This window comes from Hemicordylus capensis, chromosome 4 (genome assembly GCF_027244095.1).
Source record: "Hemicordylus capensis ecotype Gifberg chromosome 4, rHemCap1.1.pri, whole genome shotgun sequence".
Lineage (NCBI taxonomy): Eukaryota > Metazoa > Chordata > Lepidosauria > Squamata > Cordylidae > Hemicordylus > Hemicordylus capensis.
Window position 1 is genome coordinate 245358434 of NC_069660.1, and position 16373 is coordinate 245374806.

A 16373-nucleotide genomic window follows, 5' to 3' on the forward strand; every position below is an offset into this window, starting at 1 on the left:
GTTCAAAGAATAAGGACTCCCAGCTCCTGAGGGCCCTCCAGCTCCATCCCTCCCTATTTTCTTTACTATCTCCCTCATTCTGGGGGGCTGCCTGAGGGAGGGGTGAACACAGGGCCCCTCTCCCCTAGCTACACCCCTGCTCCAACTGCTGGTTTTGTTTTTGGGGGGGATGAAAAATGCCCCCTGGAAGTGGCTATTTGTTCTTTTAAACAAAACATATGTACAGTCTAACAGGGCAAACGGCAACGTCATGCGGCAGCAGGGGGCAGGGGAGTTTTGATCAGGACAATATAACAGGGGAAAGGATTAAACAGTCCTGCTCCACCCCCACTGCCACAGTCCTGATCTGGATGCCTTCTCTCCCATTTTGCTAAAAGGTAAGGAGACAGGAGATTCAATAAGGAAACAAATCTCCATTGTCTTGCCTAACTGGGCCCTCAGGTTGCCTGCCATCCATGTATTTTGTCCCATGGAACTCAGTGGGAGCCAGGGAAAACAGAGTCAGCCCCTAACTGCATAGCCCCACCCTGGGTTCCATATGCTGGTGTGATGCTAGAAGCCCTTTTCACAAACATGTTATGTACAATGCATGTACAGTCTGCTTTGCAGTTCTGCTCCTACCTTTTGGGCAGATTCCAGATGGTGTCACTTGGAAATGGTTGCTCTACAAAATGTGAGCTTTTATATGGCGTCCCTCAGTGCTCCATACTGTCTCCAATGCTCTTTAACATCGACATGAAACCGCTGGGAGAGATAATTCAAAGATTTGGTGCAGGGTGTTATCAGTTAGCTGATGACACCCAAATCTATATCTCCATGTCAACATCATCAGGAGAAGGCATAACTTCCCTAAATGCCTGCTTGGAGGTGGTAAAGGGCTGGATTGGGGATAATAAACTCAGACTGAATCCAAATAAGATGGAGGTACTTATTGTGTGGGGTTGGAACTCTGGAGATGATTTTTATCTGCCAGTTCCAGATGGAGTAATACTTCCATAGAAGGAACAGATACGCAATCAGGGAGTGCATTTGATCCACATCTCTCCATGGTATCTCAGGTTGAAGCAGTGGCCAGAGGTGCTTTCCATCAGCTTCAGCTGATATGCCAGCTGCATCCATTTCTTGAGATGAATGTCCTCAGAACAATGGTACATATGCTCTTAACTGCCAGACTTGACTACTGCAATGCCCGCTATGTGGGGCTGCCTTTGTACATAGTCTGTAAACTGCAGTTGGTACAGAATGCGGCAGCCAGGTTGGTCTCTCTCCAGGTCATTTCGAAGATATTATATTACTCCTATGCTAAAAGAACAACTCTGGCTGCCGATAAGTTTCCGGGCAAAAGTGCTGGTTATCCTCTATAATAATATGGTAGAGCGTGATCCCGTGCCTGTCTTCAGCCCGTGTCTTTCTCGGCTGTTCTGAGCATGCGCGGAGCGCATGCTCAGAACGACCGGGAAAGATACGGCCGTCCAGAAACGGGCAGCAATGTTGGCTGGCTGATCGACCCGGCCGAGGGGAGGCCGGATGCGGCATCCGCGGGACCGGCCGGGCTGCGGGGAGGGCAGAGGTGGCAGAGGCGGAACCGGCCCTGCCGCGGAGAGGGCAGAGGCGGCGGCAGCGGGTCCGGCCCGTGGGAAGAAAAGAGACGGCAGGCAGCAGCAGGCCGAGGAGAAGCAGCCGCCACCAGGCGGCCGCGCCGAGGACAAGCGGCCGCCGGCCCGCTCCTCCACCCAGCCAACATGGGGGACGGCGCCTGCCGGTACTCAGCCCAGCCCTCTCTGGGCCCAGGTACTCGGCCCAGCCCTCTCTGCCGCCTTGCCCTCCTCAACTGCCACCCGCTGGGCAGCACGCGCTCCCTCCTCCCTTCCCCATCGGCTCCCCTCAGGCGGCGGCGGTGGCAGCAGCAGCACCTGGACTCCGGAGGAAGGGCAGGCAGGGAGGGAGGGAAAGACGGCGGAGGGAGGGAAAGACGGAGGAGGGAGCCCACCGGGTGGCTGGGAAAGGAAGGCGAGGGGGCGAAAGAGCGCGGGGTGGTGGAGGAGTAGGGGGGGGAGTGCGCGCCGGAGGGAGAGGGAGCCAAGCCCCGAGCATGCCTGGGTTGGGGGGAAGGGCCAAGACAGAGGAAAGTCCACATCCCTTGCTGTGGAGGACTAGTGCCCGTTATTTTAACGGGCTTAAAACTACTAGTAACCTATAAAGCCCTAAACGGCTCAGGACCAGGGTATTGAAGATAACGACTTCTTCACCATGAACCCTACCACCCGTTGAGATCATCTGGAGAGGCTTGTCTTCAATTGCCACCGGCTTGTCTGGTGGCCACATAGGGACGGACCTTCTCTGTTGCTCCCTCATGACTCTGGAATGCACTCCTTGCTGAAATAAGAGTTTCTCTGACAACTTTTTAAAAGTACTTAAAAACTTATCTCTTCACCCAAGTTTTTAAATTTGACAGTGGTTTTAAATTGTTTTAAGGTTTTTATTCTCTGTTTTAACTTGTTTTATATTGTTGTAAACTGCTTAGAGATGGAAGTTTGGGGTGATGAACAAATTTGACTGACTGTGTGACAGACAGATAGACAGATAAAATCTGTGTATAGTGTATGTATGTACAGTTCTGTAAGCACATACAATTATTTGCATGTTATGTTCAACACACATAGAGTAGTATACTTTTTATCTCTACCCTTCATTTTGGGGGGGGGGGCCTGTACCCAGGTTCAATTTTTAAAGGGAACTCATGTAAGCCGTTCACACAAAAACATGTGCATGTGCACTTGTGCCCATTTACAACATAATGTCTGGATTGGGCTAATGTGTGTTGTAATTCTGAAAGCTGTTTTTGTACACATTTGTTATTGATTATTTATGTTTGGGACTAACAGCATACAAACCTCAGCCCCCCCAACTCCCAGGTTTTCTGCCTTTAACAGTGGCATAACAGGCCACAATTCCACTGGTGCAACTTTCTCACCAGTGCAACTTCATGCCAGAAAAAGATTTTGTTTGTTGAATTTCTGCCTTCTATGCAGCTGTTCGAAGGAATAGCAACACTGTCAGAAAGGGAACATATGGCAACCACAACCAAAGGAGATGGATTTATTTTGTAGTCTCTTTAGATTTTTGTTTGTGAGGCAATTTTATACTTTACGACTTTTAAGGTAAAATTTAAAATGTCAAATTCTTAAAGAACCAAGGATAAGTTGAGATTAGGAAGAGCCTGTCATGAGACAATCATGCAGTTAGGGAGAAAAATAAGGGGCAGAGTGAATATTTAGATGGTACGGCAATGCAAACTTACCTTCAGTTCACTTTAAAAGCCTAGTAAATCATTACACTTTTTTATTATTTACCTGGTACAAAATTCCCTGGTGGAGGAGGGGATGTAAAATCCTCTGAGGGCACATTCTTTCTATTTTTTAGTGGCTTGTTCAGCACTATTTGTGAAACTTAGGATAACCTGGTGAACATATTTCATTGAGATGATCAGAAATTAGAAATAAAGTGGAAGGTTATTTGAGTTTTGGTTGCACAACGTGGATGTTTGTAAGACTCAGTGTGCAATGCCAGGTGGGAATTTTGAGAAGGAAGATAATTCTCTCACAGCTTGAGGAAGACAAAGGTTGCATTTACACCTGGCCAGAAGGTTTAATCATCTACTATTTCCAAACATTGCAGGCTAACAATCTGCTGTGTCTGAGATCATAAAATATATCACAAAGTGGAGACAGAAGAATTGGGACTGAGTTGACCAGAGCTTATCTTTTCAGAGGTGCAAGCCAGAGAACTTTTCTGGTTGGGAAATTCTTGGTCAACTTTGCAAATGAGACCATCTTTCAGGGAGAACAAAAACCTATGGCAACTTCTCTGGTCGCATGAAAGAAATGTGTTTGTGGCTGCAGGGGTAGAGGTGGGCAATGCCGTTTAAAGGTCAAAGAAAGATACCAGCAGACATATTTTTAGAAAGAGAAGGGCAAAAGATATATTTTTAGAAGAAGGGGCAGAAAAACATGAGAAAAACGTGAGAAAAGCATGACAATGCTTTAGATAATCATCCACCCCACAGAGCCCCTTTTAGGCTGTGTACATAACTGCTAGAATTAGTCATTTCTAACATGAATGCAGTCTGAAAATTGTCCAGTTGTAATTGTCAGTAACTTCTTAGAATGTTATTATGCCACCAAAGCCTCTTAATTTTCTACAACGTCTAACTTCATTGAACATCACTCACCTGCAGTGATTGTTTCCCTAAGGCAAAACATTCTGTGCATTGGTTCCCTATCTGTAAAATGGGAGTGTAAATATATTAAAGATAACAAGGTGTTCCAATTCTTTCAGGCTGGATTACAAGCCTAAAGTAGCTAGATGGATTTAGATGAGATAAAATATCTGTTACATCCAATTGCTTTGACACAGCTCTGTCTCTGTGTGTGTGTGTGTATGTGTATGTGTAATGAAAATGGTTTCTTCATTGAACCCAATGTATTTCTGGACAATTAGTGTATAACTCAACAGTAAGTTGTTCCCATTTTTTAATTAATACTTGTGATTTATCCTTTCCACTTCAAAGACTGGGTGCTCAAGGTGGCTTACAATAAAAACAGAGTGGGTGGCTTCACACATAACCTGAGGGCCCTGCCCCCAGCTTGAGATAGGGAGGGAACCTGAAGCTGGTGCTCAGTTCCTTGGAAGTACTGAGCTGAGCTAGAAGTATGCCCCCTGGCTGGGCCTCCCAGTGAGGCCCCAGATGCTATCCCGGCCTGCTTTGTGCCACCTTGCAGCCACTGGTCCCCATGGCAAAGGTGGCAGGTCTGCCTGGAGTGAACCAGAGGCTCATGTATGCCCAGAGTATGGGTTCAGACATAATGCACACCTCAGCTGGAGCAGCACTTGGTTTTGGCCAGCCAACTTCAAATTTTGGTTATACATCTTAGCTTGAGGCCCTGAATGAACCTCACATTCCTGCCTTGGTGCGTGTAACTGTAGGCCCAGCAGTGGCCCATATACTAACACGCTGGAGAGATGGAGAATGAGCCCCAACTGCTTGGGTACTGACAGCCACTGTCCCACTGCTTTCCAGTCCCACCCTGGCTGTAATTGAACCATGCAGGCTCTTCATTTGTCTGGTAAGGGAGGGAAACCTCCAACTGAATGAATGACCTGAATCATCATTAAAATAGGGCTAGTGTCTTGGTATTTATTTTTATTTTATTTTATTTTATTAATGCATAGATATGTTTCTGCCTAGATAGTGTGTGTGTGTGGAGGAAGGGGAGTGGAATCTTACCTCTTGCACCAGAGTCCCAACAAAAATAATCCCCTGGTTGCTCTTTATCCAGGGAGGAAAGCCATTGGGAAGTCAAGGGAAGCTTCACTCCCCAGGCAAACAGCAACTTAAGATGCATTTTTTAAAAGATGCACAGGATGGTGTTATGATGGGAAGGATTTGAGGGAAGACTAGGCTTCACTTAGAGCAACTGCTGGGACGGTGGGCCTTTCCTAATAAGGGGGAAAGCTCAGGAAAATCAAAACAGAAGGACTAATCCAGAAGACTGGATGGGAACTACACTCACAGCCACCAGCAGAAGAAGAGAAAGCTTTATTCTATTTATTTATTCTGTCCCAAGAGTGCCCTGAGGAAGCAGTTGACTGAGAAGCTGATGAAGAAATGGGAAGGCCACAGCCTAGAGGCTGGAGACAGCAGGAAGATCCCTGCCTGTGAGTAATAAGACAGGGACCAGTTCAGTTAGACATGTGAGGGAAGTTATTTTCCTTTATTGTATTGCTTGAATCTGAGTTGCCTGGTTAATGAAAACTTCTCTCTCTTACAATCTGCTTTATGAAGAGACAATTGTTCTTATTGTAATTGCATATTCTTGGAAGACATTCCTAAAATATGAGGAGCAGAACAACGGAAAGGTTATTTCCCTGTATGTAGCAAGTATATCCCTTCCATCCAGTATGCACAGACAGGATAGCAAGCTGTTGCCTTTGAATTAGGGCTTGCTACACTACAACGCAAAGGCTAAAACACATACTGGATAATCTGGATAAACCTCCATTGTGGTTCCATGTACAGTGCACTGCACAGAAGAGGGAGCACAGAGTTCCTTCCAGACACCATTCAACTGTATCTCTAAGGGTGACTGTGGTCATGTCACCATCAGCCTCAATTGTTCATTTGTAAAACAGGAATAGTAATGACTTCCCACACAGCAGCGTGCATAAGATGAAGACTGCCAATCATCTGACAGCATCAAGTGCCATGTATCTATTTATATATACTAAAGCCTGTTCGCAACATTCCATCACAATCTTCCAACATTCTGCCACCCTCTCTAGTATGCTTGTGGAACAAACTAGGCAAAACAATGGAGAGCCATAATAAGATCTCCTAACTTTTGTAAAATGAAGCATGGGGGATATGAATAAAGACAGTGCCTCTGGGAAAGGGATTAATCCTTCCCCTTGTGCCTTTTCCCCAATGACTCACCACCAAAGTTGCTGTTTGCCCCACTGGGGAAAACTTACTTATGCATACCATTTGGGGCATCGCAGAAAAGTGTCTTGCCTAGGGAGCAAGAGGTTGCTCGTTCTAAACTCTGCTGCAGGGGCGGAGCCACCATTGGGCCAATGGGTTCAAAGAACCCCAGCTGTGCCCAATCAGGGGCTGCGCTTCGCAGCCCCGACATGCCCCCCACCTCTGACGTCAGACACGGGGGTGCTGGTTTAGCTCCTGGGCGGGGGCCACGCAGCCCCTTTGGGAGCTAGACTTAGCAGGGAAGAGCTGCTCCTGGCTGTGCTGCGAACACAGTGCCAGCCTAAGTAGCTCCTGAAGGTGAGTTTGCAGCGCCAGCCTTAGTTCCCGAAGGGGCTGCCCGGCCGCTTCGGGAGTTGAACTCCTGAATGGAGCCTCAAGGCTCCGTTTGGGAGCCAGACCATGCCCCCCGCGTCTGACGTCAGATGCATGGGGGGGGGTGTCAGTGGGGCCACCGCCACGGCTGCACGCGGGCCGTTGGCAGTCAGGCTGCACCACTGCCCTGCTGGTATGTTTCCCAGGCTATGGGGAACACCTATATAGGAAGATGCTGAAAGGCACCATTTCATACTGCGCAGGATATGGCAATGGGAAACCCTTCCTGTATTCTGCCAAAGAAAACCACATGGCTCTGTGGCTGCCAGGAGTTGATACCGACTTGACAGCACAACTTTAAAGACAGAAGGGGCAAAATCTGATTTTCACACCATACAATGGGATCAAGAGAGGCAAGGAGGAGGTTTTACCATCACTCATATGAACGCTGGCATTCGTTCCAATTGGAGCAGCATTAAGGTGGGGCTATAACTACAGCCACTGCCTCTGGATAGCCTGGAGGGTAATGAGGGAGGGAAGCAAAATCTGTCTGATGATTTCCCAAAAAACAACCTGTTTGATAATAAGAGATATCTGCATCCTGAATGTACTGTAACTGTTGAGTTTGCAGGAGGAAGAGAAGAAAAGAGGATGCCCTACCCCTGAATCTGTTCCGGCTGTGAAATTTTACAGGCCTTGAACTAGTTATTCATAAAGGTAAGCTACGATTCTTTATTTTATGGTTTGCTCATGTTTCTTCACTGATGTATAGCCTGAATGCTAGGCATGGGACTGTTGCTTCTGCACCAGTTAATAAAAAAGGCAGCAAAGCAGGGCTTGTATGGCATTCCATTTTGGGGTAGCCATTGTTTGCGAACATTGTTTGCGAACATAATGAAATATTCAATGTCGTTCAGAGCTACAGTGTTACCAGATTGCATAATCAAGGTTGCTTGCAAATCACACAAAACTTTGTCCCACAGTTCCTGCAAAGATGTGAAACACTTGGAAAGAATACTCTCTGTTTGCAGATGCTACAACTCTGCATCCATAACACATTGAAAAGCATGTTACCATGGCACCCTGAGAAGCAGGCTCAATACATGTATTTGTGTTTAAAAGAGCTACTGAAATAGACAGATGAATAATCATCAGAGCTGGCTCCAGGTTTCAAGGGCCTTCAGCAAATTGCCCTTCATAAGCTCCTGCCTACCTAGGGTTGCCATGTCCAGATGGCAAAAATAGTTGAAATAGTTGGAAATAGTTGCATTCCACACACACACACACACACACACACAAAAGTGGAAATAGTGGGTGCTATTCACAAAAAAGGTCTCCAGAAAGTTTCCATTTTGCATAAAAATTTGCATAACCTTTGCATACCTTAATTGGTATAATATGTGCATATTTGCATATTTGGATAAATCTGGTGCATTTTAAAGGGGAAAAAATGAAAGCCACCACACATGCTCTCTTTTCTACCATTAAAACACCCTACTTTGGATTACAGACTCCCATTGGGACAAATGGTGCATTTAATTTTATTTACAAGTGGGGGAAAGGTCCAGCCTGGTGTGCATTTGAATGAGAGACTACTTGTGAGCACTGCAAGACATTCCCTATGTAGCTCACTGGGAGAGCATCTACTCTGCATGCAAAAGGTTCCAGGTTCACTGCCTAGCAGCCAGTAGTGCTGAGAGAGACTCCTGCCTGAAACCTTGGAGCGCTGCTGCCTGCCAGAGTCGACAACACTGAGCTAGATGGACCAATGATCTGACTCAGTATAAGGCAGCTTCCTATGTTCCTATGCATATTTATGTTGATTTTTAGCTACATGCACTCCAATCCTAACCTTGTAAATTTAGTGTTTAAAAAACAAAAACAACCCTATCACAGTAGTAAGCAGCCCGGTTTGATTTCTTCTGTGAACTACATTTAAGCAAAAGGCATACCGTGTGCATTTATAGTGCTGTCCAACAGAAGGAAAAGCCACAATTTGCTGTGAGTGTAGATCTATATATTCACCACCCTGTTGTTAAACAGAACAGCTGAATGGTACATGTGGAGTTACCCCAATTGCTTAGGATTTAAAGCTAAGCAAGCATTTCAAGAGCAAGGGATCCTTTAAAACACCTTCCCTGTGATCTGATTTGCAAAGCCTTATTTCAAAGCAAGTGCACAAAAACAGGCCAAAAAATACTGTACTCTTGATGTGTGAGGGGGAAATGTTTAATGCTTATTTTAGCTATTTGTGAAGAGTGAAGCCACATGCACAGATTTGGGGGTATTTTTGATCCACTACAAGCTTTTTTTTTTTTAAAGACAATGAGGCTGTTCTAATGTGCAAGCAAAACAGCCCGGTTTTGCCTGTGTGTGAGAACCGTCGTCAGGAGCTGCATGGTGGCAAACCCGCAAGGAAGCCCTGGCTGTTAGCCTGGGTTAAGGGTGCACAGCTCCACACTGCACCTGCACAGCAGCAGCCTCCCGGCCAGCATTGAAGTACTCCCCAGAATTTATTTATTTATTATTTATTTATTTGATTTGTATACCGCCCTTCCAAAATGGCTCAGGGCGGTTTACAATAATGCACCATGCACTCGCGTGGAGCATTGTGTGAGTTTCTGGGGGGTCTCGTGGCCCCCAAACCTCCCTCCTACCGGCAGAAGCTGGCAATTGTCTGGGCAGGCGATCTGCTCACCCAGCAACAAGGAAGGATTAGAGCTAGTAAACAGCTTAATATCTTCAAACCCAGCAGCCACCACATGGTCAATCAAAAAGCAGAAAGAAAAAACAAAAACAGATCAATGTTTTTAGAGCTTTTCTTATTTTTCTCTCTCTTTATTTTTGGAGTGTTTTAATACTTGTGTAGCAACCAATTTCCTCAAGAAAGTGTACTGTGGGGGTGGGCAGAATTTTTCTTACAAGTTTGTACAGTTTTAACTTATGCTTGTTGGCATCTTGTTGTACTGCTTGTATGTGTTAAAAAATCTCTCACCCATGCACAAAGAAGGCCTGGGAAGAAAGACACACAGATGGGGGCTTTCAAGTTAGGGTGGGGTCTCTCTCTCTCACACACACACTTACTTCATAAATGTGGGAAAAAGAATACACCTAGGGCAGGCATCCCCAAACTGCGGCCCTCCAGATGTTGCTGAACTACGACTCCCAGCATCCCTAGACACAATTTTTTGTAGCTGGGTATGCTGGAAGTTGTAGTTCAGCAACATCTGGAGGGCTTCAGTTTGGGGATGCCTGACCTAGGGGCTTCTACAGGGAAGAAATCACAGAAACAAAACAAACAACTAAAGGTTTGTTTCCCCCCCTTTCCTTTCCTTTCCTTTCCTTTCCCAACTCAGCAGACAGCTTCTACCTCCAGCTCCTCACCACCCTCACTCAGGAACTGTGTTCAAATGCCAAGCAGGGGAGGAACAAGAGAGAGGTCCAGGAGGAAGACCAATCAGGGGGCGGCTGCAGCAGCAAGAAAACAGGGTTGCTTATTAATCCTTTTCTTCCTCTGCTGCTGCCAGACAGTAGTAAGCACCTGAGAAGAAAAGTGCAAAGCAGGCAGAAGGAGGCAGTCAAATTATGGCAGCATGGCTAGGACTCCAAATACCCCCTCCAACAAGAAAGTAGTTGAAAAGGGTTTTAAACACAGTCTAAAATCTAGTTCAAAAGTCCCAAGATGACAGCCCTACTGCCTGAATGGACCAGGGATCAGGAGTGGGTCCCTGACCCTTGAGAGCTGTCCAGTGATGCCAACCTCTGGTGATAATTATTTCATGGAAAACATGCATATATTCAACTTCCATCGTTCTTCCTTGTCTGCTTTGCCTCTTAGTATATTGGCCTCTGGTTGAATATAGGGTATTTAGTAGAATAAACCTGCTAAGAGGTTTATTTTTGATTATTTATCTTTTGAACTAAGAAGGTTTATTTTTCTTCTATGGACTCCAAACTTTGATCCATTAGGTGCCACCCCTGATCCACCAAAAGTCACTGGGTTCTACCTCCCTGACCTATTAAAACCTGCTGGACTTCAACTGCTGGCCCACCAGAATCTGCCAGCCTTTTCCCCCGCCCCACTAATTCATGGACCAGGTATTTTTAAAACTAGTCTGACCTTATCTGGGATGATGAAGAAGGGGTAACATGAGCCCCTTGCCTTTTGATTGATTAAGTGCCATCAAGTCAGCGTCAACTCTTAGCGACCACATAGATAGATTCTCTCCAGGATGATCTGTCTTCAACTTGGCCTTTAAGGTCTCTCAGTGGTATTCATTGCTGTCGTAATAAGAGTCCATCCACTTGCTGCTGGTCGTGCTCTTCTCTTTCCTTCAACTTTCCCCAGCATTATGGATTTCTCAAGGGAGCTGGGTCTTCACATAATGTGTCCAAAGTATGATAGTTTGAGCCTGGTCATTTGTGCCTCAAGTGAAAATTCTGGATTGATTTGTTCTATGATCCATTGGTTTGTTTTCCTGGCTGTCAAAGGGTATCCTCAAGTGTTCTCCAGCACCAAAGTTCAAAAGCATCACTAGTTTTTCTATCTTGCCGTGCCTTAAGTAATGACCATAATGGACAAGATAGTGACAGATCCGCATGTTTAAACCCAAATCTGTCCCAGTCACATGAAAAGAAGGGGAATCTCTTGTATTATATCTAGTAATCTTTTATGTTTTGTCCTTTAGAAGTTTGTCCCATTGGGGGATCCTGTAGGGAGATTGTGGTGGGTGGAGCCAGAAAGAAAAAGCATGGAAAGGAGAAAATGGAGTTGTCTCTGAATTGGTGACAACATCTTGAACCAGCTGTACATATAAGCCTGCAAAGCTTGTAAAAATTCTGCATCTTCATTTCATTGCATTATTGGGCCTACATTCCTGAACTGCTGCATTCTACTATTGCTACTGCTGATTGTTTCTCCAGCATCCTGACCTCCACAACCCCTGAAAGTATCCCCCCCCCGTTATCAATTCTGGACTCTGTTGTTCACTGAATGTCCACCACAGCATGGCTCAGATCCCACCACCACCTTTTTTCTTGTCCAACCCAGGAGAACCTGCTCTTCCCTGGTCCTTTTCCCCCAATTACCTCCTGACTATACAGACCCCTGATTTTACTCCAAGAAAGCAGAAGGCTACATTGCTTCACTGCCTGGCCCCTAAAGGCCAAGGAATATATAATCATTTGCCCTTTCCTAGCAACAGGGGATGCTGACCCATATGAAGCTGCTCTTCAAGCCTTAGATGATCATTACAAGTTCTGTTCTAGATCCCAACTGCCTGGTGAGTCTAGAGATCAATGTGTTACAGCATTGTGTGCCTTAAGTGTAACCTGTGAGCTTGCCAAGTTTACTGATGATATAATCAGGGATCAAACTGTTATGAAAACAAATTGCTCCAAACTGCATGAAAAACTGCTACTGGAATGGAAACTTAATTGGACACAGTTATAGAAATGGCTAGGAGGGTGGAAAATGCTCTTCACCAAATCGCTCTCTTTGGTACCTCAAAACCAAACTCCTGAAATCTAGACTGTTCAGTCTAAATTCTTCCAAACCCAATCTTCTCATATGACACTGCCCCAAGAAGTAGCAGCAAAAGAAAGAAAGAGCTCCACTGCTACCGACATGGAGACTCTGCCCCTGAAAGTATTTTTCCCCCGTTATCAATTCTAATTTATCAATTCCGAACGGAATTTAATCAATTCTGTTATCAAAGCTAATTTTGCTCACTATCCTGCATGGAAGGACACTTGCAACAGGTGCAGGAAAAGGGGACACTTTGCTAAGTTTTGCAAGTCTGTTGTCCACTCCATTACTGATTCCCTGAGCCTCTTCTCACGATCTGGGGCAGGCTGTGGGGAGAGCAGGTTACATTTACCCTCCCTGCAGATGATCACGGCACTGTTGTTGGGCGTGCTCTCCACGTGCCCAGACAATTCCCCGTATGCCGAGGCAGCAGAGAGGGCTGGTGGCCAGGATGTGTTGTCCCAGCCCCCAGAACTACCAGGATGCACCGTGCAAGAGCATGGTGCATCATGGGGATCTGCCCTCCCCTCCCTGGGCTCCCAACAGTGTGGCAGCCACGGCTGCAAGTAGCCACCGCTGCCACACAAGCAAACAAATGGAGTTAAGGGGGTGCTCACTCCCTTAACCTCATTTAAGAGGGTGGCTGTTTAGGCAGGTTTGCCGCTGTGGAGTCACTGGGATCAGGCCCAATCCCAGCATTTCACATGTGCGTACAAAACCAGGCTGAGCTCCCTTGTACGCGTGTGTTAATAGCCTCGCTATATGATAAGGATGAGGCAGATGAACCACTTCCTGACAGAGTCTTAAGTGTGACAGACTCAGAGCCTGCTTCACCACATTATTAAGTAAAACTTAATGGCCATGAAAAGTGAATTATGGTTGATTCTGGTTCTCTGTACACTATCCTGCTGTACAATAAACTCCCTGCACTTGCAGCCTTCAGACATCCACTCATGGGGATATGGAGGTTCCCCTATTGCCATAAATGAATACTTCACTGCTGCCCTTGAATGCAAAGGATACTGCAGAAGGGAACATGTATTTGTCACAAAAAGAAGTTTCAATATGGTTTTGGAAACATCAGAAAGCTCTACAGATAGTGTTAGAGCCAAATAGCACGGAACCCGTATTACAGATGATAGAGCATCCATATGCTGATATGATTGCTGTTTTCTCAGACATTTTGCTGATACTCCTGCTATACATTTCAGATGAAAGCAAATGCAATACCTGTACAACACAAAGTGAGGAACGTACCTATAGCACTGCTCCAACCACTTAGAGAGGAACTCTTAAGACTACAGCATGCTGACATCATAGAGCCTTTTGATCCATCTGAATGGGTCTCTCCCATTGTTCTTGTGCAGAAATCAATACAATACAATAAACAAATACTTATATTCCACTTTTCAATCAAAGTTCCCAAAGCGGTTTACATACAGAAATAAATTAATAAATCAATTAAATGGCAAATCAAATGGTACATTTTGAATGTGCGTAGATTTAAGAGTTGTGAATTCCAACGAGGCAGTGGATTCATTACCCAATATCAGTGAAATGCTGCTTACTCTGAAAGAGGCCTCAGTGTTTATAACTTTGGACTTGTCTTCAGCCTGTCATCAAATTCCTCTGCTCAAAAGTTCTTGCAAATACACAGCCTTCATTACCCAGAGGGTCTTTTTCAATTCAAAAGACTGCCCTTTGGATTAGCCTCTGCAGCTTCGGTATTTCAAAGAATGATGCATGCTATTTTTAGGACTATAGATGGCATCACTTTCTTCCAGGATGTCATTTTAGTGTATGGCAAAACCATTGAGGAGCACGGTGCTAATCTGGCAGAAGTCTTAAGAAAACTCCGACAACACAGACTTTTTAGGAGCACTTAACTGGAATGCATCCCATAAGTCTATTTTTCAGACTATCAAATTGGCCATTGCTAAAAGCCAAGCTCGCACTTCTTTTGAGATCAACAGGCACACTATTGTAACCACTGATGCTTCTGAAGAAGGTTTGGATGCTGTCTTGACCCAGCAAAAAGTGGGCAGGGAAGTTACAGTTGCCTTTGCTTCCAGAGTGCTTACTGCTTCAGAGAAGATGTATTCTATCCTTGAAAAAGAAGCTCTAGCATGTTTCTGGGCATTGAAGCACTTCAGGACTTACTTGTTGAGCAGAAAATTCACTTTACAGTTAGAAAGTCAAGCAACACAAAGAATAGCCAAGTTGATCACCAGACTTATCTGCTTTATTTTCCAGGTGGAATATCTTCCAGGTACTGGAATACAACTGCAGATTATTTATCTCAACTTCCACTTCCAGGCCAAGAGGAGATCACAAAAGAAGAAGATGAAGGAGTAGTAACCGTGCAAATAGCTTCATCCACTCATGGAATGATCACATTTTCTGAATGGAAAGCGGCCCTTGGTGCTGATCAAGTGCTTACTGAGCTTAAATCTTACATAATTAATGGATAACAATGCAAAAGCAAGGTACCTGAACATCTTCAACCATACATGCATGTAGCGAATGAGCTGTCCCTTCTCAATGAGCGGATGCTAAGGAATAATCGTTTGGTGGTGCCATCCTCCTTACAAGCACAAGTGCTCAAAATTGTCCATAACTGGTCACTTGGGCATGAGCTGAATGACCTGAGGTAAATCAGAGAAAACTTTTGCTGGCCAGGTATGAACAAACACATTGATGATGGAATCAGGCACTGTATGGCTTGTGCCGTATGTGACAAATTGCAGAAGACTTTTACCACCCCTTTGACTCCAGTAGACTATCCCAATGGTCCTTGGGGAAAACTTGCCCGGGGGCCTTTTGATAACCAACCCACAAAACAAGATTTGTTATAGTGAAGGTGGATTACTATTCTAAGTGGCCAGAAGTTCCATTTGCTGACAATATTACTACAAACAAGTTGATCCCGTTCATGGCTGCATATTTTGTGAGATACAGTCTTCCTAAAGAACTGGTGACTGACAATAGGACACAGCTTCCCTCATTTTAAATGGAGCAATGTTTGTATAACCATGGGATAAAACACAAGACTTTTTCCTTGTACCATCCTTGAGGGAATCACTTATTGCAAAGAATAAACAGATTAGTGAAAGAAAGTTTACAACTGGCTTCTATGCAACAAAAAGCCTGGAAAGAGGCAATCCGTGAAATTATATCCGCTTATCAAACTACTCCTCATTCTATTACAGAAAAATCACCTTTTGAACTGCTGAGAGGATGCAATGCCACTACCAAACTTATCCAGTGGCAACAACTCATAGGGCTTTCCATGCCATTTTACCCTGAGGATACAGAGATTTGTGATCAGGTAAGGGCAAAGCAACAAAAATATAAATGGTATGTGGATTAGAAATGGGGTGTGAAACAGCAAACAATTCAGGTGAGGGATTTTGTTTGAGTTTGGCTTGTTTGAGTCTAGAATTTTATCTTGCCTCCAGTTTTAACCTCACAGATGAAGCTGATGAAAGTGATGGATAATCATCTGTACCAGAAAACAAATCACCAACAGCTCATGTGCCAGAGAACCCACGAATCAGGAGAAGTGTGCACGACAGGAGACCACCTGAAAGACTTCAAGACTTTGTCCCCGAGTTTTAAAATCAATTCAATTCTGGTTGTTATAAAGGGGAGGGACATGTTACATTCTGTCTTGTAATCTTTTGTGTTTGTCCCAGTGGAGATCTTGTAGAGAGTGTGGTAGGTGGATTCAGAAAGAAAAAGGAAGAAAAGGAGGAAAAAAATGGAGTTGTTTCTAAATAAACTCTTAGTTAAACTTACTTAAGATTTCTTTGTGTTTATGAGTGAAGCAGTTATAAAACAGAATCCAATTTTAACAGCAAATAAAAACATGTGCGCAGGGATGCAAAACTCCATCCCCTCCTCATAGCTGAAATCTGGGCCCCCAAATCCTTTCCTTCTTAATCAAGCTCAAATACTGGAGATGAACCAATATTTGGGGAGCAACAGCAGGAA

The 16373-nt window shown here is 44.9% G+C and overlaps 1 long non-coding RNA gene across 1 annotated transcript; it reads left to right on the forward strand.

The window, feature by feature from the left end:
• The first annotated feature begins 6769 nt into the window (after window positions 1-6769).
• On the forward strand, window positions 6770-16171 carry LOC128323903 (uncharacterized). The gene is made up of 4 exons (XR_008306520.1): window positions 6770-6838; window positions 7485-7570; window positions 15590-15708; window positions 15839-16171. It is a non-coding gene; the product is annotated as an uncharacterized LOC128323903 (long non-coding RNA).
• Window positions 16172-16373: the final 202 nt, after the last annotated feature.